This window comes from Lycium barbarum, chromosome 6 (genome assembly GCF_019175385.1).
Source record: "Lycium barbarum isolate Lr01 chromosome 6, ASM1917538v2, whole genome shotgun sequence".
NCBI lineage: Eukaryota > Viridiplantae > Streptophyta > Magnoliopsida > Solanales > Solanaceae > Lycium > Lycium barbarum.
Genome location: NC_083342.1, coordinates 118,595,522 through 118,616,083, shown reverse-complemented (window position 1 = coordinate 118,616,083; position 20,562 = coordinate 118,595,522). Strand labels below are relative to the sequence as shown.

The window sequence follows — 20,562 nt, the reverse complement described above, 5'->3', positions numbered from 1 at the left end:
GATCTTCTAACAGTTCGTTCTGATACAAATCGTGTTTAATGATCACTTTTTTTTTTTAAATATGGCTATTTTTAGTATAAAATTTAAATTTTTATAGATGAAATTTCATAATAATATTATGTAATGTTTACCTGTGAAATTTAAAATTTTATAACAATAATTATATTTTAATTACAAAGACTTAAAAGTGACTATTTATGAATTTTACCTTTCATTATGGACTACATTGGCTGTGGATCTTAGCCCAATTCTCTGGAACATCTACTTAAACCTAGGGGTGGGCATAAACACCGAAAATCGAAAAACTGGACCGAACCGAATTAGTTCGGTTTTTCGGTTTCGGTTTTTTTAATTTTTCGGTTCGGTGTTCGGTTCGGTATTCGGTTCCGGTTCACCGGTTCTTCGGTATTCGGTTAAACCGAAAATTTCACAAATAATTTTTTCTCCCCTACTTCAGATCACTAATCACTTAGCTGGTATGGTTAGCCCACTCCACTCTATAGGCCCATTTTGTGAAATATCCAAGCCCATCCTACTGACCCAAATTAGTATTACCACTTTACCTACCATGTTACCGGGACCAACTATCTAATTCTATCCAATAATCCTAATTCCTAAGTCCAACTCGTCCTCTAACTCTAACGCTAACTTCAACCCTAATGCCTCCTCCTCTCATCTCCTCTCCTCCTCACGCCTAACTTAACAGTCCTCACACGATCCACACTGCTCTGTCCAAGTTCCAACGGCGGCGGGAGTTCTCAGGCACCTTACACCAAGGTAATTTCATTTTCTCCTTATAATTTCTTTGTTTGATTGTTCTTTCCTTTTCATAAGTTTGAACCTTAATTTTTTTTTTCCACCGAACTCTAGCTAGTTTTGGATAAAGAATCACTGAATTTGTAAGTATTGGGTTGGATTTGTTTTAAATTCTTTTCCTTTTCAGTAAAGTTTAAATCTTTATTATGGGTGTTAAATTTTCTTAAATTATCAGTGGGTATCTTTAGAATTATAAAGAAAAGAAGAAGATAACATCTGTTCTTGTAGTTTTAGATCTCTATTTTTTTTTCTTCGAAACTGCAAAGAATTCCCAAAAGAGGTTAATTTGTACGTCCCTTTGTTATTTGCTTTAGTTCTACTTAATAGTTAATAGCCTTATTAGCAAGAAAAGAGTGTTGAAACTAAAGTAATACAGTATGATTTTTTTTTTGTCAAATCTTTTTTTTAGTCAACAATAATTTTATTGACAGGGACTACCTCCTGTTTCTTTCATTAATTGATGCAGGGACTATTTGCTTTCCTTTATCCCCTTTCAGGGCATCATTAGGTAAGATGGATGGTATTCTTCACTGAACTTATTTTGCTATGTGAAATTGCTGCTACTGATTTGATCTGATCTCTTTTTTCTTCTTTCTTTTGGTGACCAAATGCCATGTTTGTGTAGCCATCAGTTGGATTTAGTGATGACTACTGTTTTTTGTATTTGTGATGGATCAGCAGCCAATCCATGGAACCTATGCAGTATGCAGCAAGTGCAAGAAGCTAAATGTGTTATAAGGATAATTCCTATTTGGGCTGCAGCAATTGTATACCATATTGCAATAATTCAGCAGCTTGAGTATTTGTTGAACTGCTTATCACTGTGGGCTGCTGCTACTGATTTTTGTATCTACGACTGCTACTGATTTTTGTGCCAACTTGGCTGCTGCTATTTTTCCTTGGCTGCTGCTATCTGCTACTTATTTTTCCTGTTTCGTGACATCTCAAAACATGAAACAATTGTATATAGTATTGTCTGCTACGACCAATCAATCAAGTATCCCAGTCTCCAACAAGTAGAAAACCGAATTAAAAAACCGAAACCGAACCGAACCGAACTTCAAAAAACCGAACCGAACCGAACTAATTTGGTTCGGTGTTCGGTGTCCACTTTCAAAAATCCGAAACCGAAAAAACCAAACCGAACCGAAGAACCGAACGCCCACCCCTACTTAAACCCCCAACCCCGACCCCCAGCCACCAATCATTCTAGTGAAGCCACCTAGCTATAACTTGTAATGTCTCAACTCTAGGGGGGTTGGTTGCTTTTGTGTAATGAGAATTAGCAGCTGGAGGAAAGTGACAGTTTGTTGCAGTTTTGTTGGGTGAATTTCATATATATATACACACACATATTCAATATTCTTAATAAGTATTTATATTAATTTCACATCTATTATCACTAATTTAAAATCTTGAAGCATCTTTCCCTTGTCAATAAGCATGTTATTGCGAACAAAAATATTTTCCTACCAGTTGCTTTCCATCATAGGAAATAATTAGGTGAAAATTGTGCTACTAGTGCTAGCTCTCACCATTCTATTGCTAAATAACTTTGTTGATGAATGATATTTTTCTTATGGATTACTTAATTCCCTTAAGATATCATTGATATTGCAGTATTGCCTGAGCAAATGCATGAAAAAGCGGCAGGTTAGGTTCGAGTACTGGAAATCCAATTGATTGTTCTACCTGTATACGGTAAAAATCGGATATATGCTAGACCGGAGACCGAGCATGAAGACTTTCTTTTGGGACCGGAGGAGTGCTTGATCCGAAGAAAGCGAAAGACATCGTTTGGTCCGGTTTCTCCATAGCCGAGTTGATCGTGGCCGTTGGCTCGGTTGATCATGGCCGTTGGTCCGTTTGATCGTGGCCGTTGGTCCGGATGATCCGTTACACAATTGCCACGCGTCAATACCGTTCTGCCACATTGTACTGTCAATCGTACGGGTGTCAGACCGTACGAACCAACCTTATCCTTTTTAGGGTTTTACTTTATTCAAAAAGGCTTTAGGTTGTAAGAGGCCCATAAGGCAAAACTATAAATAGGGGTCATTATCCTACTTTTAAGAGTTGGCTTCTTGAGTTCTAGAACATTGTAATAGCAAAATATATAAAATCTCTCTCTCATTCTCTGACTTTGGTCCGGATTCAGTTGTTATTCTTTAGCTTTGTTCAATTAAACAATACTCATATATTATTAGATATATATATTTAGAGTAAATCACCAATTATTATTCGCCCCTTCATAGCATATCCTTATATATCTTTTTTCAACCAAATAGATCAAAATTCAACCATATATCCTATACCTCATTCATAAATTTTATTGATTACCTAAATTCGGGGTAAACAGTTTGGCACACACCGTGGGGCTAGGATAATAGTGGTCTTTGATCTTAATTTATCTCTCACCCGTCAGAATCGAAAAAATCTTTTGTTCGTCTCTGTAAAAACGGGTCAAATGGTTAAAAGTTGACAATCTGGTCACGTCAACAACAACGAGATTGTGACCGAAAATGAAGACAACGGGCCACGAGGATTACCAGCAAATCCCGCTGACTCGAACCCCGTTAATTCGAGGAAGGGCCTCAACCGGCAAAACACCGTGAATCACGAGAATGCCACCTAGCCGGCCACCGATCCTTTAAATACTCACAATTCAATTACTTTGTCCAGGACACAGGGCCGGAAAGAACCGGATATCCCGGATGATAATATTGACTTACGTTTAATTTTTGAAATGTTGCAGGAACAGAGAGCAGCGAATGCCGAACAAGGAATCGCAATAGCCCAGTTGCAAAACAGAAGTGATAAAACGAACCCGGAGAAGGCGAAGGGCGTTGCTGAACCCAGAAGGAATGAGGCACGGATGGTAGAGAGCAATGGGTCCGGAGCTGGTTCGTCCACCGAGGTTCTGAGAATGCTCGAAACATTGGCGAAGCGGGTAGACTCGACCGAAAGGAGGGTGGAAACATATAACTCTCGGGTGGACCAAATACCGGGAGCTCCGCCTATTTTGAAAGGACCGAATTCGAAGAGGTATATTCAGAGGCCTTTTCCTCCGAGTGCGGCTCCGAAATTGACCCGAAGAGGTTCAAGATGCCGGATATCTAGAAATACGACGGCACAATGGACCCTCAGGAACACGTGACTCCATACACCTACGCTATAAAACACAATGACGTTGAAGAGGATGAAATCGAATCTGTGTTGCTGAAAAAGTTTGGGGAAACTCTGTCAAAGGGAGCATTGACTTGGTACGACCATCTGCCCGAGCATTCGATCACTTCTTTCGAAATGCTCGCTGATGCTTTCATAAAGGCTCACGTCGGTGCCAAAAAGGTGCAGGCCCGTAAGGCAGATATTTTCCGTATAGCCCAAAGAGACGATGAGTTATTGTGTGAATTTGTCAACTGATTCCAAAGGGAACGAATGGAGCTCCCTCCGGTTCCGGAGGAACGGGCTGCACAAGCTTTCACAAAGGGGCTCAATCCTCGGAGCTCGACGGCCTTGTTCAAATTAAAGAAAAACTTGCTGGAATACGAGGTTGTGACCTGGGACGTCCATAACCGATACGAGTCAAATATTCGGGTAGAGGATGACCAACTTGAGCTTCCCCGGGGCCCGTAAATATGAACAAAAGTTTGGAGAGACCAAGAAAGAATTACGAACCGAAGGCCAGATCATCGAGAGAAAGGTATCGGCCATACTCTCATTCGGAAAAACCAAGCTTCAGGTCAGAAAAATCAAGGGTTGGCCCGAGTCATTTCTTCGGTCGGGGTGATAAACGAGCCGAGCGCCCGTCGAACAGTCGAGGTCTCTCATTCAGGAGCGATGCCGGAAGCTCGGCCAGCAACAAAGACTTGCCGAGGATATCGGAGTACAACTTCAATGTCAACACTTCGGACCTCGTCTCGGCTATTGGCCGTATAGTAGATGTAAGATGGCCGAGACCACTAAGGTCAGACCCGAGCCAACGGGACCCGAGCGTAATGTGTGAAGATTGTCGCAAGCTAAGAAAGGAGGTGGCTCGTTTACTAAAGAACGGCCATCTCCGAGAATTGCTAAGTGAACGAGCCAAAGGTCACTACAGGGAGACTCATAAACGGGCCGAACCAGTAGAACCTCAGCATATAATCAACATGATAATCGGGGGTACCGATACCCCACGAGGGCCGGTGATGAAACGGACCAAGGTTTCTATTGTGCGTGAGAAGCGCAGCCGGGATTATTTACCCGAGGGTTCCATCTCTTTCAACAACGAGGATGCAGAAGGCATCATCCAACCGCACAATGATGCATTGGTAATCTCTATACCTATTTTTAAAACTCAAATTAAACGTATTTTGACCTAGGTAGCTCGGCCAACATCATCCCGTGGAGAGAGGTCGAAAAGCTAAGGCTACTCGATCAGATCGTACCGGTATCCCGGGTACTCAGCGGGTTCAACATGGTGAGCGAAAGGGGGAGATCTCATTGCCGTTATACATTGACGGCACTATCCAGCAAACGGTATTCTATGTAATCGAAGGAGATATGAAGTATAATGCATTGCTGGGTAGACCTTGGATACATAGCATGAGGGTCGTGCCGTCGACATTACATAGCTGCTGAAATTCCCGACTCCGGAGGGGATGTCACACCCCATTTTAACCGGATGGGTTTTAGGAGTATGACGTATTGGTGATTCCTGTTTATTTTATTTAAGGTTTAAAGGAGTCGCCACCTAATTAATTTAACGGTGAATTAGGACACCTACACATTAACTAAGGCAAAGTTAAAATTAAACCTCAATTAATAGTCTGCTTAACCAGTGTGATTCTAGGTAAGGGCTCTATATTATCCTAAAGGGAAGGGGTTAGGCATCCTTTAGCATCCGTTAACTTACGGTTATCCGACCAAACTTAGGTTAATTAATTAAGGCTAAAAAGTGCAAATATAATATTTAAAATTAGATAAGTAGTTTGTAAATACTGCTAAGGCTTAATATGAAATGTTGCTTAAGATGAGGTTTAAAGAAAAATATAATGATTTTCAGAAGAGAAGATTTTAATGTCATTTCGAATAAAACTTATGAAAATTGCTAAAGCTCTAAGTAATAATACTTAAAAAATAGAATTTTTGCATAGAATATATATATAGAAGGAAGCCCGGATTTACGCAGCGTTTTAATAAATATTTGAAACAACTCAAATGGTGAGATATTGATGATTCCTTTTTTTTATTTAAGCGTATAAACAGAAAATACAAAATAGATAGTGTGAATGTTAAATAAAACTTATATTATGATATATAGTGATGCAGAAATGATTTTTTTTTTTTCAAATATGATAGAAAAAGGGACATAAGTTTCCTCACTTCATTAGTTTTATTAATTGTGCTTAGCTAAAATGATGTGTGATTAATTCGAACTTGAAAGGATTATTTATAAAATATGCTTGAATTTATATTTGCGTATTAGTGGCGGTTTGAAACATTTTATGATAAAACGTGACTCTTTTAATTTAAAACATATGTAATCATATCGTTTTTGCAAATTGATTATTTCAAATAAAAGAAAGCATGAAGAGAAGAGAATAATTTATGAAATTAATTGTTAGTTCTCTCTTAAGTTAACTACCCATAATTAAGACTAGTCCACTAATTCAAGCAAGAACAAAAAATAAAAAAAACGTTAGTCACATAATATACAATCAAACGAAAATGAAATAAAAAGAATGAATCAAATGGGCCCAGCCATTTTGGGGCTGTTGGGCCTTGTTCACTGTTGGGCTTCGGCCCAGCAGTCCCTTTGGATCTGGGCCATTGCTGGGCTTCGGCCCAGCAAATTTTATTACTGGACTGCTGCTGCTACTGTTGGAATTGGGCTTGGCCCCGAATTTATTTCTTTAAACTGGGCTGCGGACAGAGATGGGTTGAGAAGAAGTCTCGTTGGGCCTTTAGCCCAACACCGAATATGGAAGAAGAATAAGTCTCTCGGACTCGTATACGCGGTAGTCATGCATAAAAACCAAAGAAGAAAGGATTAGAATATAATCAGATGAATAAGATCAACATATAAAATATACACTCAAAGCAGATCATGTATATGCTATATATAAATTACGTATACCTTATGTATATATACTATCAAATACAAACATGCTTGCCATGTAAAGACATAAAAATTTGAACGAGCAGGAACACAACATGCCTTATAGATATGACCCCTTTACTTCTTGATAAATTAACAGAAATTGAGCACACCAACTAGTTGACATACTCTGATAGTATAACCCAAAATGAGGGAGATTAAACACTGCCTAATCATGTGGAATTTAAACAGGTGCCGAAACATAACATGCTTTACGGATCTGACCCTTCATTGCCTAATTTTTATAAGGCAGTTCATGGACAAGGAAAACAACAGCCCAACACTTCATAGAACATTGATTAAATGCAACAGTCTATTGACAACTTAACGACTTTCAAAACCCTTAACTAAGTGTAGCAGTCCAACACTCTATATTCCACTCGAAATAATTCAGAACACACAGAATAAAACAAACAAACATGTAGGTGTACATCATAGGCAGAACTCAAACGAGGTATATTCATGCGTATACAGGACCGATAAAGTTTTCTAGAGACTAATATCAAACCACATAGATTTACAGATATATTTGAATCGAAATATACCGATATCTTATGCATAAGTAAACAAACTAGTCCATTAGAGGATCAAACATATATAAGAATTAACCAAGTTGAGACATTTAACAGATTTCTGGGCCAAAATATGACTTTAAACAAGTATAGCATCAGTTTATCTAGCAATATTTGGAACCGGGCAGCATATAGCTTCAAGATTGAGAAAGAAGGCTCATATTCAATAGGGTAAACCCTTTCATATATACCATTTTCGAGATTTGTGACTTTGAAACATCAATAAGCCAAATGACACAGACCTCGTAGCTTAAAACAGACATTGGAAAGGGACATATAAAGATTCTGGCCACTGTTAAGCCAAGTAAGCAATCATTTTAGCCTTAAGGATGCTGTTTTCAAGTCTTATAGGCATAATGGTTCCACTTTATCACACATAGCATAGAAGGAGGGTAGTATCCAATTCAGACAACACAGTAAGATGACAAAACAAACTAGTGTACCAAATAGGGGTCACAAATGACTTTAAACGTTAGCTCTGAACAAGTATAAGTATGCTTCAATTGTCAGTATCCATTAATCAGGGAGGTAGTTCAGTGTACTAATCTAATTGTAACAAAAGGAAAGAAAAAAAAAATAAAAAAAAATCAGGGGGGCATGTTGGACATGCATTTAGACAGGGGTGGGCATACATAGTGACATTTTACCTAAAACAATCAACCAGATCACTAATCATATGAACCTGGATCCCCTTGACATATAAGCAGACTTCTAAACTAACAGAACATAGCATTGATCAAGTATGATCCAAGACAGGCTAGCATTCAATCACCGATGATGTTTCTAGTATTATTTCCCTTTGTCATGCTATCAGAATGCCTCTAGCATAATACATGAACCATATAAGATTTTGACAGAACTACACAATACAGTTAAAAGGGCAATGAACAAGGGTCAAAACAAGTAAACAGATCCCAGCTACCAAGCATTAACTAAGGCAGAGGGATATTACTCATCTAGTATAGCTGCCACATAAACGCACTAAGCTTGTAAAAAGCACATTTAATTGGGATGGATAAAACCAAACAGCATGTGACCAACATTCAGGAGTAAGAAATCAAATGCAAATAGCAACAAGGCAGCTTAAGCATGATGAAACTAACTATACTTGGCAGGCTTCTAAATCAGATTTGGACATGGCAATAGACAAATTCTAGGTCCGTAGTTTAGCCTAGATGCTAACAAACTAGTCTAAATTGGTATACAGGACCAAATGGACTGAACTAAGCCACTCCACAAAAATGAGTTTCAATCACTAAACAACATCAAGACATATGACATTTTTTTATTTTTTGACTGACACACAACCAACATGCATGCTAAGTTAACCTAACATATTTAAAGCTTCATCTAACAAAGATGGATTAAACTAGATTTAATAAGAACTAATCAAAACTTTGACCCAGGTTAACAACAAAGCATGCTACATGAACCAAATTAACCAGCAGAGAACAACATTTTTAACCAGATTCAGGCTAAATTAACACATAAAGCATCTGACACGGATAACCAAATAAACTAAACAATTAAGAGTTTGTAGAAAGAAAACAAAAGAAAGAAAAAGAGGAGAAGATTACCTTTTTTCGGAGGCAGCGAAGTGGGTATGGGGTTTCCAATCCACACTCGAAACACTACAAAAACCCGAGCTTGAATTCACTCGGAATCAAAACAGTAGCAAAGGCTAAAAAAAACGAAGATGATTTCCCTTTTCTTTTTCGCCTCCTCAACTCTCAGATCTCTCAGTTTGCAAGGGATTTTTAGGGATTTTGAAAAAAACAAGAAACTCGTTTTAGTGAGGCGATTCTAGGGGTTCTCCTCCTCCAAAAGAGTCTCAGTACTTGAGGAATTAAACATGCAACAGATTTTTTTTTTTTTTGTTCCCGTTGTTCTTCCTGTCCTTTTTCTTTCTCTCCCCTCTGATCCCCCCCTTCTACCAATTTTACTCCCTCTCTTTATAGATTTTTTTTTTTGATTTGTTTCAGGGAAGAGAGAGGAGAGCGGGTGACAAACGAAGGTGGAGGGAACAGAGGGAAGGAAACTAGGAGAAGTGGGGGGAAGCGGAGAAGAAGGGAACGACGTGGTGACGGGGGACAGGGAATAGTGGGAGCGGCGGTGGTGGGGTGAAGACGAGGGTAGAGGAGCGAGAGAGGTTGAGGAAGGAGCGACGGAAAGGGGAAAATGAGGGGAAACCCTTTTAGGGTTTTCCTTATTTTGGGTGAGAATGAATTGGACCCGGTCCATTTGTGGACCGGGTCAAATTTTAGACTGATTATTAAAAGGATAGACTAGTAAATTAAAACACGGACTAGTCTAAAAATTGAGATAAAAATTATGGTTTAGTCCAAAAAAATTTTAGGGGTGAGTCGGACTTTGATTTGGGGTCCGGTAAGTCAAAATACGGATCGAGTGCAAGAAATAGTTTGACTTCTAAATTTGAATAAGAGACCTATTTAAATAACTTGTGTTAAAATATCGCTCATCATGAAATATGCAAACATTAATGCTTACATAAAAAATGGCGTTGTAATAGTCGTGCAATAATATTTCGAAAATCCACAGTAAGATAAATACTATTGTTTAATTATGCAAAGATAAATGCGATGCGTGTGCGTAAGCTGGTAAAATACTGAAATGATAAAAATTGTGAACTGTAATAATAATAATAATAATAATAATAATAATAATAATAATAATAATAATAATAATAATAAGTAACTGAAATATAATAATGAAACCCCGGTTTTGATAAAAGGCTAATAATCATAGTAAATATAATATATATATTTTTTAATTTTCCACAAAATGTTAGGAGCATAAATAGGTATTTTGGAAGAGAGGCGGGACAAAATTGGGTGTCAACAGGGGATAAAACCCATTTGAGGTGAACAGCCCGCCGCAAGGGAGATGTTCGCGGTCGAGGAAGCGACACCTCAACCCAAAAAATCGGATCAAAAGAAAGAAGATTCAACCAGGGGAAAAGACACCAAATAGCAACTAAAGCACACGGGGTTGGATCCGGGGTATGAAGAGGATGATTTCGGTGTACCCAGATCATTCGTCATGCCGTATGATTCGGATGCAACCAAGTCAACAGTAGAGGAGTTGGAGCAGATCACCTTGTTCGAATATCTACCGGACAGAAAGGTATACCTGGGCACGGAGTTAACCTCGGAGCTCAGTAACAAGTTGATTGAATTTCTTCGAGCTAATGCCGATTGCTTCGCATGATCCCATATAGATATGATAGGTGTGCCACCGGAAGTAAAAACTCACAAGCTCAGCTTAGATGGGAGGTTTCCCCTGGTGAAGCAGAAGAGAAGGCCCATTGCAGAGGCAAAACATGCCTTCGTGAAGGACGAGGTAACGAAGCTTTTAAAAATAGGCTCTATCCGGGAGGTAAAATACCCGGACTGGCTAGCTAACGTAGTAGTGGTGCCGAAAAAAGGTAATAAGTTTCGAATGTGCGTTGATTATAAGGATCTAAACAAAGCATGCCCGAAAGATTCATTTCCGTTGCCTCACATCGATAGAATGATCGATGCGACGGCCGGGCATGAGATGTTAAGTTTTCTCGATGCTTACTCCGGGTATAACCAAATCCGAATGCACCCGGAGGATCAAGAGAAAACATCATTTATTACCCGATATGGGACTTACTGTTACAATGTCATGCCTTTTAGATTAAAAAATACCGGTGCAACTTACCAACGCCTAGTTAATGGGATGTTCGAAGAACAAATAGGAAAACAATAGAAGTTTATATTGACGACATGGTGGTCAAGTCCCTGGAAACAGAGGACCATTTAAAGCATTTGCAGGAAACCTTCGATGTACTCCGCAAATATAACATGAAGCTCAACCGGAAAAAATGTGCCTTAGGTGTCCGGTCTAGTAAATTTTTGGGTTTCATGGTGTCAAACCGGGGGATTGAAATCAACCCGGACAAGATCAAAGACATCGAGGATATTGAGGTGGTGAATAACGTCAAAGGAGTGCATAGGCTCACCGGAAGGATAGCGGCACTGAGTCGTTTCATATCGAGGTCCTCGGACAAGAGTCACCGCTTCTTTTCCTTACTGAGGAAGAAGAAGGACTTCATTTGGACACCGGAGTGTCAAAGAGCTTTACAAGAATTAAAAAGGTACTTGTCCAGCCCACCGCTATTGCACGCACCAAAAGCGGACGAGCAGTTTTTTCTCTACATTACTGTCTCCGAGGTAGCGGTAAGTGGCATTTTGGTCCGAGAAGAATCAGGTATGCAATTCCCTATATATTATGTAAGTAGAACTTTGGGGGATGCGGAGACCCGTTATCCCCACTTGGAAAAATTGGCATTGGCATTGGTAAATGCTTCTAGAAAGCTCAAGCCCTACTTTCAATGCCATCCGATATGTGTAGTGACTACTTACCCCCTAAAAAACATCATGCACAAACCGGAATTATCGGGTAGACAAACCAAATGGGCCGTAGAAATTAGCGGATATGATATCGAATACAAGCCTTGGACGGCCATCAAGTCCCAGATCTTGGCCGACTTTGTGGCGGACTTCACCCCGGCTATGGTCCCCGAGGTTGAGAAGGAACTTCTGCTAACCTCGGGGAAAGCTTCGGGTATTTGGTCGCTGCACCCGGACGGAGCCTCGAATCTCAAAGGTTCCGGGCTAGGAATCGTCCTTAGAACCCCGGCCGGGAATGTCGTTCGACAATCCATTAGAACTGTTAAATTGACTAACAATAAAGCCGAGTATGAGGCTATGATTGCAGGTTTGGAATTAGCCCGGAGTATGGGGGCCGAAATAATCGAGGCAAAGTGCGATTCTCTTTTGATCGTTAACCAGGTGAATGGCGTTTTCGAGGTCAAGGACGAACGGATGCAAAGGTATCTGGAAAAAATTCAAGATACTACACCAGTTTAAAGAATGGACCATGCAGCATGTACTGAGGGAACAGAACAGTGAAGCCGATGCATTGGCCAATTTGGGATCTTCAGTCGAAGGGGAAAAAATCAACCCCGGGACTACGGTGTACTTGATGAATTCAGCAATAGAAAACGGACATGCCGAAATAAACTCAATGGGTTTAACTTAGGACTGGCGCAACAAATACGTCGACTACTTGCGAGACGGAAAGCTCCCGAGTAACCCAAAAAAATCACGGTCACTAAGGACAAAAGCTGCGCGTTTCTGCTTGGTAGATGGCCAATTGTATCGACGGTCTTTCTTCGAACCCCTGGCCAAGTGTTTGGGTCCCGGAAAAACGGAGTATGTGATGAGAGAGGTGCACGAGGGGACCTGTGAAAACCACTCCGGTGTTGAAGCCCTGGTCGGAAAGATTATCAGAGCTGGATATTACTGGAACCGGATGGAGGAAGATTCGTAGAATTTTGTCCGAAAATGCGACGGGTGTCAAAGACATGCCCCGATGATTCATCAACCCATGGAGTTGCTGCATTCGGTGGTGTCACCTTGGCCTTTCATGAAGTGGGGAATGGACATCGTTGGTCCACTGCCATAGGCACCAGGTAAAGCCCGTTTGATTCTGTTTATTACTGACTATTTCTCCAAATGGGTTGCAGTACAGGCCTTCGAAAAAATTAGAGAGAAGGAGGTCATTGACTTCATATGGGACCGCATCATTTGTCTTTTCGGCATCCCGGCCGAGATAACTTGTGATAATGGTCCTCAGTTCGTGGGCGGCAAAGTCAATGATTTTCTCGAAGGGTTAAAGATCAAGAAAATCGTATCAACTCCATATCGCTCGTGTGCAAACGAACAGGCGGAATCCACGAATAAAACAATAATTCAAAATCTGAGGAAAAGAATTGAAGCGTCGAAGCATCAATGGAGGGAAATATTACCGGAGGTATTGTGGGCTTACAGAACCACATCGAAATCTAGCACAAGGGAAATACCTTTCTCGTTGGTCTACGCGGCCGAAGCCCTCATTCGCGTAGAAGTTGGTGAACCGAGTCTCCGGTTCAGGTATACCACCGAGGAGTCAAACGAGGAGGCCATGGCCATAAAACTCGATCTCACGGATGAACTTCGCGAAAACGCGTTGGTCCGTATTGCAGCCCAGAAGCAGAGAATGGAAAGGTGCTATAATCGGAGAGCCAATTTTTGACATTTTCAAGTTGGGGACTTGGTGCTTCGGAAAGTTACCTTGAACACCAAGAATCCCAACGAAGGAAAACTAGGTCCGAACTGGGAAGGACTGTACAAGATAACCGAGGTAACAGGCAAAGGATCGTATCAGCTGGAATACATGGACGGACAACGATTGCGCAATAACTGGAATGTGGCTCATTTAAAGAGATACTACTGCTAAGGTATAGACACCTCGTGTTTTACTATTAACCCTTTCTCTTTTTTGCAGGAAGTACCGGATAAAGCTAGAATCTAGGTCTGAAAACACGTGTTGCACTCTTTTTCTTAGTACGGTTTTGTCCCAAAATGGGTTTTCCGACAAGGTTTTTAATGAGGCAACAAGTACAACGTGTTACTTTACAAAGACAAGGACAAACGCCCGGAAACTCGGGGTCACGGCCTATGAGTGGGGGCTTAATAGCGCTTACCTGATCTTGCAGCTCGGATAAGCGCTAGGGGACTATTATACCCCGGTTAGTCGAAAATGGAGGAGCTCAACAAATCAAAACCGGACCTTCTATATTAGGTTTCGATGTAAGGACCAAACGATCAGAATGAATCGTGTCCACACAATATTTGCTACGGCAAAACCAAGGCCGGACCTTTTGCATTAGGTTTTGATATAAGGACCAAACGATCAGAATGAATCGTGTCCATTTAGTATTTGCTACGACAAAAGCAGAAGGAAACAAATTCTCATATCATGTATGTACAAAATACCCACAATACAAAAATTATCGAAAATTCGGATTACGATATTTCGGATAGCTTTTTGTTAAAATACCCTACCCCGGTGATTATCGCCGTATTTCGGCATCGCTTCATTCATATACCTAATTCCGGGCACTACGGTCGAAATTCGACAAAGGCAACAAGATCACAATGAACCGAGCCAAAAATGGACGAAGACACGCACCAGGCTATCCCTAGCTCCAGTCTCGGTGGTCCGGCTAGCCGCCCTCGTGGCTTAAGGGATCGGGAGATGTCCGAAGCCAGCAGCTTCGCCGGTAGCAGGAGGAGTGTCCGAGAACATGTCATCAAACTCATCCGACCTTGAAGCCGGAGTTGGAGAACTCGGAGCGGCCTCAGCAGCTTCGGCAAAGGTAGGGATCTCCAAAGTTGCAGCAGTCTCATAGTCGGGCAGCGGGCCAACAGTCGTTGGAACTTCAGTCTCGGGGACCGGCTCAGTTCTTTGACCGGTTTCGGCGGCAGGTGCCTTCCCGGATCTTCTTGTCCTTTGCAGGGGGTTTCTTCGGAAGAAGCATCACCTGAAATATCAACGAATTCAATCGACCTTGGAGGAGTCGGATAATGAATTTCTTCCCCACCTGTGTGTAATGCCGGAGCTGAAGGTCCTTCTCCGGCTGAAGGAAGTGCTGAAACGATGATACCCTCCTCCGGAATTGAAGCCACGGAAGGGGCCACACCGATCCTCCGAACGAGGAGCTCGGACTCTGTTTCATCCCTTAGAGTCCTAACGACGCTCCTCGCCCTCTTCTTCGGTTTCTGCCCTTTGTCCGAGGGTTATTTTCTCTCGTTGGCGGCAGCAAGGATACGGGATGTACCCGCTGAGTCGAACTCGGGTGCCAACGTAGCGGGTTCAGCTACTGATTCCGGTCTCGGGTCCACCGAGCCCTTGGGCAAACCTGAAAGCCGAAGATGTTACACAAAGGAGAGGTAGAAAAATGTCATGAATACTAATAGAAACAAAGTATTACCGTGGTTTTGAGCGACCCATCGGCCACGACAAAGGAGTCCCCATGTCCGAGCTTCGTGGGTATGTTGGCTGAGGAGAGCAGTAACCCATTCATTGAGGTTCCGGACAGCCGGAGGTATCCAACCCACAGCTAGTATAAATAAGAGGACTAGTGAGAATGTGGAAGAACTGGAATTTGACAAAGCATTCAAAAGCAATTATTAGAAGAGCTGGGACCTACGATTATCATTCCACCGCTCCGGAAAGGGCATGTAACTGGCCGGAATAATGTCCTTGGTCCTCACCCGGACATAACGCTCCAACCAGCCCCGATCTCTGTCTTCATCCATTTTTGAAAAAATTGGATTCCGGCTACGCTTAGCGAGTTTTATTACACCGCCCCGGAACAACCTCGGGGAGTATAACCGTATGAAATGGGCCAGCGTGAACTCGTTTTTCGTATTATTGGCCAACAACTGGAGGCAGGCCACGATCCTCCAAATAATCGGACCAATCTGGGCCAGGGTAACGTTGTAAGTCCGGCACATATCTAAAATGACCGGATCTATCGGGGGGTCGAGCTTGAGGGTGAAAGGATAAGTATAAACGTAAAAGAAGCCCTCCCGATGGTCGGTGACTGACTCATCTGGTCCGGGGGCGAAAACTTGAACCGGATGGTTATCCCATCCGCAATCGGCCCGGACTAAATCGAGTTTGTCCTCAGTAATGGAAGAGGGATACCGCCTTACATCAAACCCTCTATCGGAAACCATAAAAGGTTTCTCGACCTCGAAATCTTTGTTGTAGTTAGGTTTGGACGGTACAATGTCCAAAGCAGTAGGTTCGAAGGTGACCTTCCCCTTGGGTTGAGAAGTTAGTTCGGTTCCTTGAAAAGAAACCGAGGGAACATCATGGGAGGTGGTTTCGGTATTAGCAGACATTTGAAAATATGGAAAAGGAGATTGGGTGAATTCGAAAAAGAAGTTAAAAAATAGGAGTGAGGGAACAGTCAAGAAAGAATTCGAAATGGTAAAAGAGTAAGAAGAAGCAGCAGCAACACACTCTACAAAAACAGCTAGTGAAGAAGTTGGCAGAGTTGTTTCCGTTATCGTAATATAAGCAATGAATCAACAAGAAATATGAGTTGAAAGATGATGAAATGAAGAGAAGTAAAAGGAAAAAGTGAAGAAATGAAATGGAAAGGTGAAGTCAAGAACTGAAAATGGAGAATGAAATGGATCGTAAACTGAAAAAATGAAGCGGTGGAAGACGTTATATAGACATGGATCGAGGCGGTTACAGATCCCAACTAACCGGGGAGTGCCACGTGTCCCGTAATTAATAAGAAGTGACTTGAAACGACGTGTGTGACGGCGGTTGTCAGTGCTGACCATCCGGGATGAGACACGTGGCCGATGACAGAGGGATGTGACGCAACTGTTCCCGCCAAAATGAAAAGATAACAACGGACAAATGGAGCCACCGGTTTCTTGATTCATCCACTTCCCGTTACTCCGATAAAACTACGGTCCGGAAAGTGTAGGGACTATCTGTACACGGTAAAAATCGGATATATGCTAGACCGGTGAGACCGGAGACCGAGCATGAAGACTTTCTTTTGGGACCGGAGGAGTGCTTGATCCGAAGAAAGCGAAAGACATCGTTTGGTCCAGTTTCTCCATAGCCGAGTTGATCGTGGCCGTTGGTCCGTTTGATCGTGGCCGTTGGTCCGGGTGATCCGTTACACAATTGCCACGCGTCAATACTATTCTGCCACATTGTACTGCCAATCGTACGGGTGTCAGACCGTACGAACCAACCTTATCCTTTTTAGGGTTTTACTTTATTCAAAAGGGCTTTAGGTTGTAAGAGACCCATAAGGTAAAACTATAAATAGGGGTCATTACCCTACTTTTAAGGGTTGACTTCTTGAGTTCTAGAACATTGTAATAGCAAAATATATAAAATCTCTCTCTCATTCTCTGACTTTGGTCCGGATTCAGTTGTTATTCTTTAGCTTTGTTCAATTAAACAATACTCATATATTATTAGATACATATATTTAGAGTAAATCACCAATTATTATTCGCTCCTTCATAGCATATCCTTATATATCTTTTTTCAACCAAATAGATCAAAGTTCAACAACATATTTTATACCTCATTCATAAATTTAATTGATTACCTAAATTCGGGTAAACACTACCAAAAAATTCTTCTTCTAAGTTCTAACCACAATCAAAACTGCGTTTTTAATCGTTTCTATTTTGATTGGCATACAATTCTTCTATCTTATCATTAACTTCATTTGAAAAAGCGCATATAAATCCAAAGCTAGCTTGAGACTTATCTAAAGAAGTAATGTCGAAGTTCATCCCTCTTTTTTCTTGTATTTGACAGATAAAGTACCTAAAAGTGTTCTATTGATGAAAACTTTTTTCAATTCAGAATTGTCATATCCACATTCTATGATTGAAAGTCATTCCACTCAAAGGCACAAGCAGTTTTTTTTTTTTTGGTTTGGGAGGGGGGTGGGGGTGGGGGCGGGGAGTAAGGTGTTTAAACTGGAGAGGCTATCCAAAAAGGGAAAGTAGACATTTTTGTTCTTCATAATCAATACTAAAATCCAAAACGGAATGAATCATAATGTTTGGATCAGATCATATACATCCTTGTAGATAATAGTATTTTTTTTTTTTTAAGAAAAAGCAATTTTATGAGAAAGTACTTTTTATATTTCTAAAGGAAAATATTGGTATCATTTATATGCAATAAATAATACGAATTCAAAGGGGTTGTAAAACGGATGCACCTTGTGTTCATTGAATGTTTTTATTAAATATGTATGTACAGAAAATACATAAAATAAAAATATTGGGTATAATTATAAAAATGACACCGCTTATTATTACAATAATTTATTTATTTGTTTACTTCTTTAAATATTGATATTGCTTACGAAAATTCATGCGTACATCATTAGTTATTGTAAAGGATATCCTTTTAATTTTTCTCCATTTTGTTGCTACATGGTTTGAACATAATTTGAAATTATAGTTTGATATCATGAGATGAAATCATAATTTGAAATTATGTTTGGACATGCAATTTGAATTTCTTAAGTTATATTTTTTCTTATAGACATAAAAATCCACAAGTTGTGAAAACTATTTAAATATTCTTAATTCTTATACAATCTTACCAAATGAGTAAGTCATAGTTCATAACAAAATTAATACGCTACTAGAAAGCCTTTCTAAAAAATACAACATTAATTGATCAAACTTTAATTGTTCAATAAAAAAGAAAATTTAACATGAATAGTAATGTAACTATTCTTTAATATAATCCTCCCACATGGTAGACATCAATGGCGGAGCCACATAGAGCCGGGAGTGTTCATCCGAACCCACTCGGCGGAAAAAAACACTGGGTTAAAATTATTTTATATATATATATACAGTAGATGTTGAACCTCCTTAGGCTTCTTCGTATGTTTACTTTTTTATATTTTGAACCCCTCGGCGGAAATTCTGGCTCCGCCACTGGTAGACATAAATAAAGGTTGGTAAATGGTTGGTGGGAGTAATTGTTAAAAATATCTACCAACTTATGGGTCTTTTTTTACAAAATATAAACTTATGAGTTAAGTTTTATATTTCAAAATTTTGAAATCCCAAATCATGCATTTTTTGATGATTTGGGATTTCAAATTATGGTTTGAAACCATGAGATGAAATGCATGTCCAAATGATAATGATGATTTTATCTCATAGTTTTAAATTATGATTTCAAATCGCATGTCCAAACGCCTACTAATAACCTTTTCTGAGGTCACATTCGATAGGACAGAGATAGCATACAATACAACAAGACAGAATTGAAGGTAGGGTAAGTAATTTCACTTTAATACAGCTATTATTGCTATGAAAATGCGATAAAGTACTAAGGTATATCCGTGTCTAAAATCTGTTATATTCTCTTGGCTGAATAAACAAGGCAATCAAGTCAAATATTGCATCTCATTTCATTATCATTAACTAATAGACAAAATAATCCAAGGTTTTCCAGTTAGCCTGTATCGTTGAAGTTGTTCTAAAAGCGGAAAACAACGGTTTTTGCACAATTTGCTCATAGTGTAGCTGTGTAGGTCTCTTTAAAAAAGAACAAAATCATACCCGTTTGGATATAGTTTGAAACTATGATTTGAAATCATAAGATGAAATCATGATTTGAAATCATATTTGGACATACAATTTGAATTTCTTTAGTTGTATTTTTTCTTATAGACATAAAAATCCCACAAGTTGTGAAAACTATCAAAATATTCTCAATTCTTATACAATCTTACCAAAAGAGCAAGTTATAGTTCATAACAAAATTAATACGCTACTAAATGGCCTTTCTAAAAAATACAACATCAATTGATCATCAAACTTTATTTCAATTAAAAAAAAAAAAAGACATGTTTTAATCCCTGAACTTGACACGAAAACTCAGTTTGGAAACTAAACTTAACTTCTATTTATTTACCCCCCTTAATAACTTACGTTTCAATTATTTTCCATCTCAAATGCTGACGTGACAAAAAAAAAATTAAGAGAGTGAAAAACAAAAAAAGTGGACCCGCTCATATATATATATATATTATTATAAATTAAAAGATAAAATAAAGGTTATACAATTAAAAAATAAAATAAACATTATACAATTAAAAAATAAAATAAAAACCATGTTCTTCACAATCCCCCACCCACCATCTTCTTCCCACTCCACAACCCCCCCCCCCCCGCCACAGCCCCGCCCCCCACAGCCCCCCCCCCCCCCCCCCCCCGCCGCAGCCCCGCCCCCAGCTGCTGCTTCTTCTTCTTCTTCTTCACAAATCCCTCTTTCTCTCTATATTCTCATCATTCTTTTCTTTTCATTTTCACCATTTTTTGGTTTCTTGATTTTTATTTTTATTTTCTTTCAAAAATAAAGTTATGGAAGAAATGGGTTTGCTAATAATAATACTAATAATGGCCAACAATAACAACCAAAACAACCAATTTGGACGAATTTCAGTGTAAGTGGGACTAATTTGAGAAGGAGTTGGATGAAATTTGTTGGGGGAGATGGTGGTGATAGATGTGGATGTGGGTTAAAGATGGTGATGGTGATTTTTTTTTTCTTTGAAGGGCATTTCATCCAAAC

General features: G+C 39.9%; 1 long non-coding RNA gene across 3 annotated transcripts; it reads left to right on the top strand.

Annotated features, from left to right (window-relative positions):
• Positions 1-238: 238 nt before the first annotated feature.
• On the top strand, positions 239-2,968 carry LOC132600074 (uncharacterized). Of its 3 annotated transcripts, none has more exons than XR_009567112.1 (3): positions 268-777; positions 1,283-1,662; positions 2,419-2,968. It is a non-coding gene; the product is annotated as an uncharacterized LOC132600074 (long non-coding RNA). The 3 variants fall into 3 exon arrangements; XR_009567111.1 differs by lacking the exon at positions 2,419-2,968 and having other exon boundaries at positions 275-777; positions 1,283-1,324; positions 1,442-1,694; XR_009567110.1 differs by lacking the exon at positions 2,419-2,968 and having other exon boundaries at positions 239-777; positions 1,283-1,694.
• Positions 2,969-20,562: the final 17,594 nt, after the last annotated feature.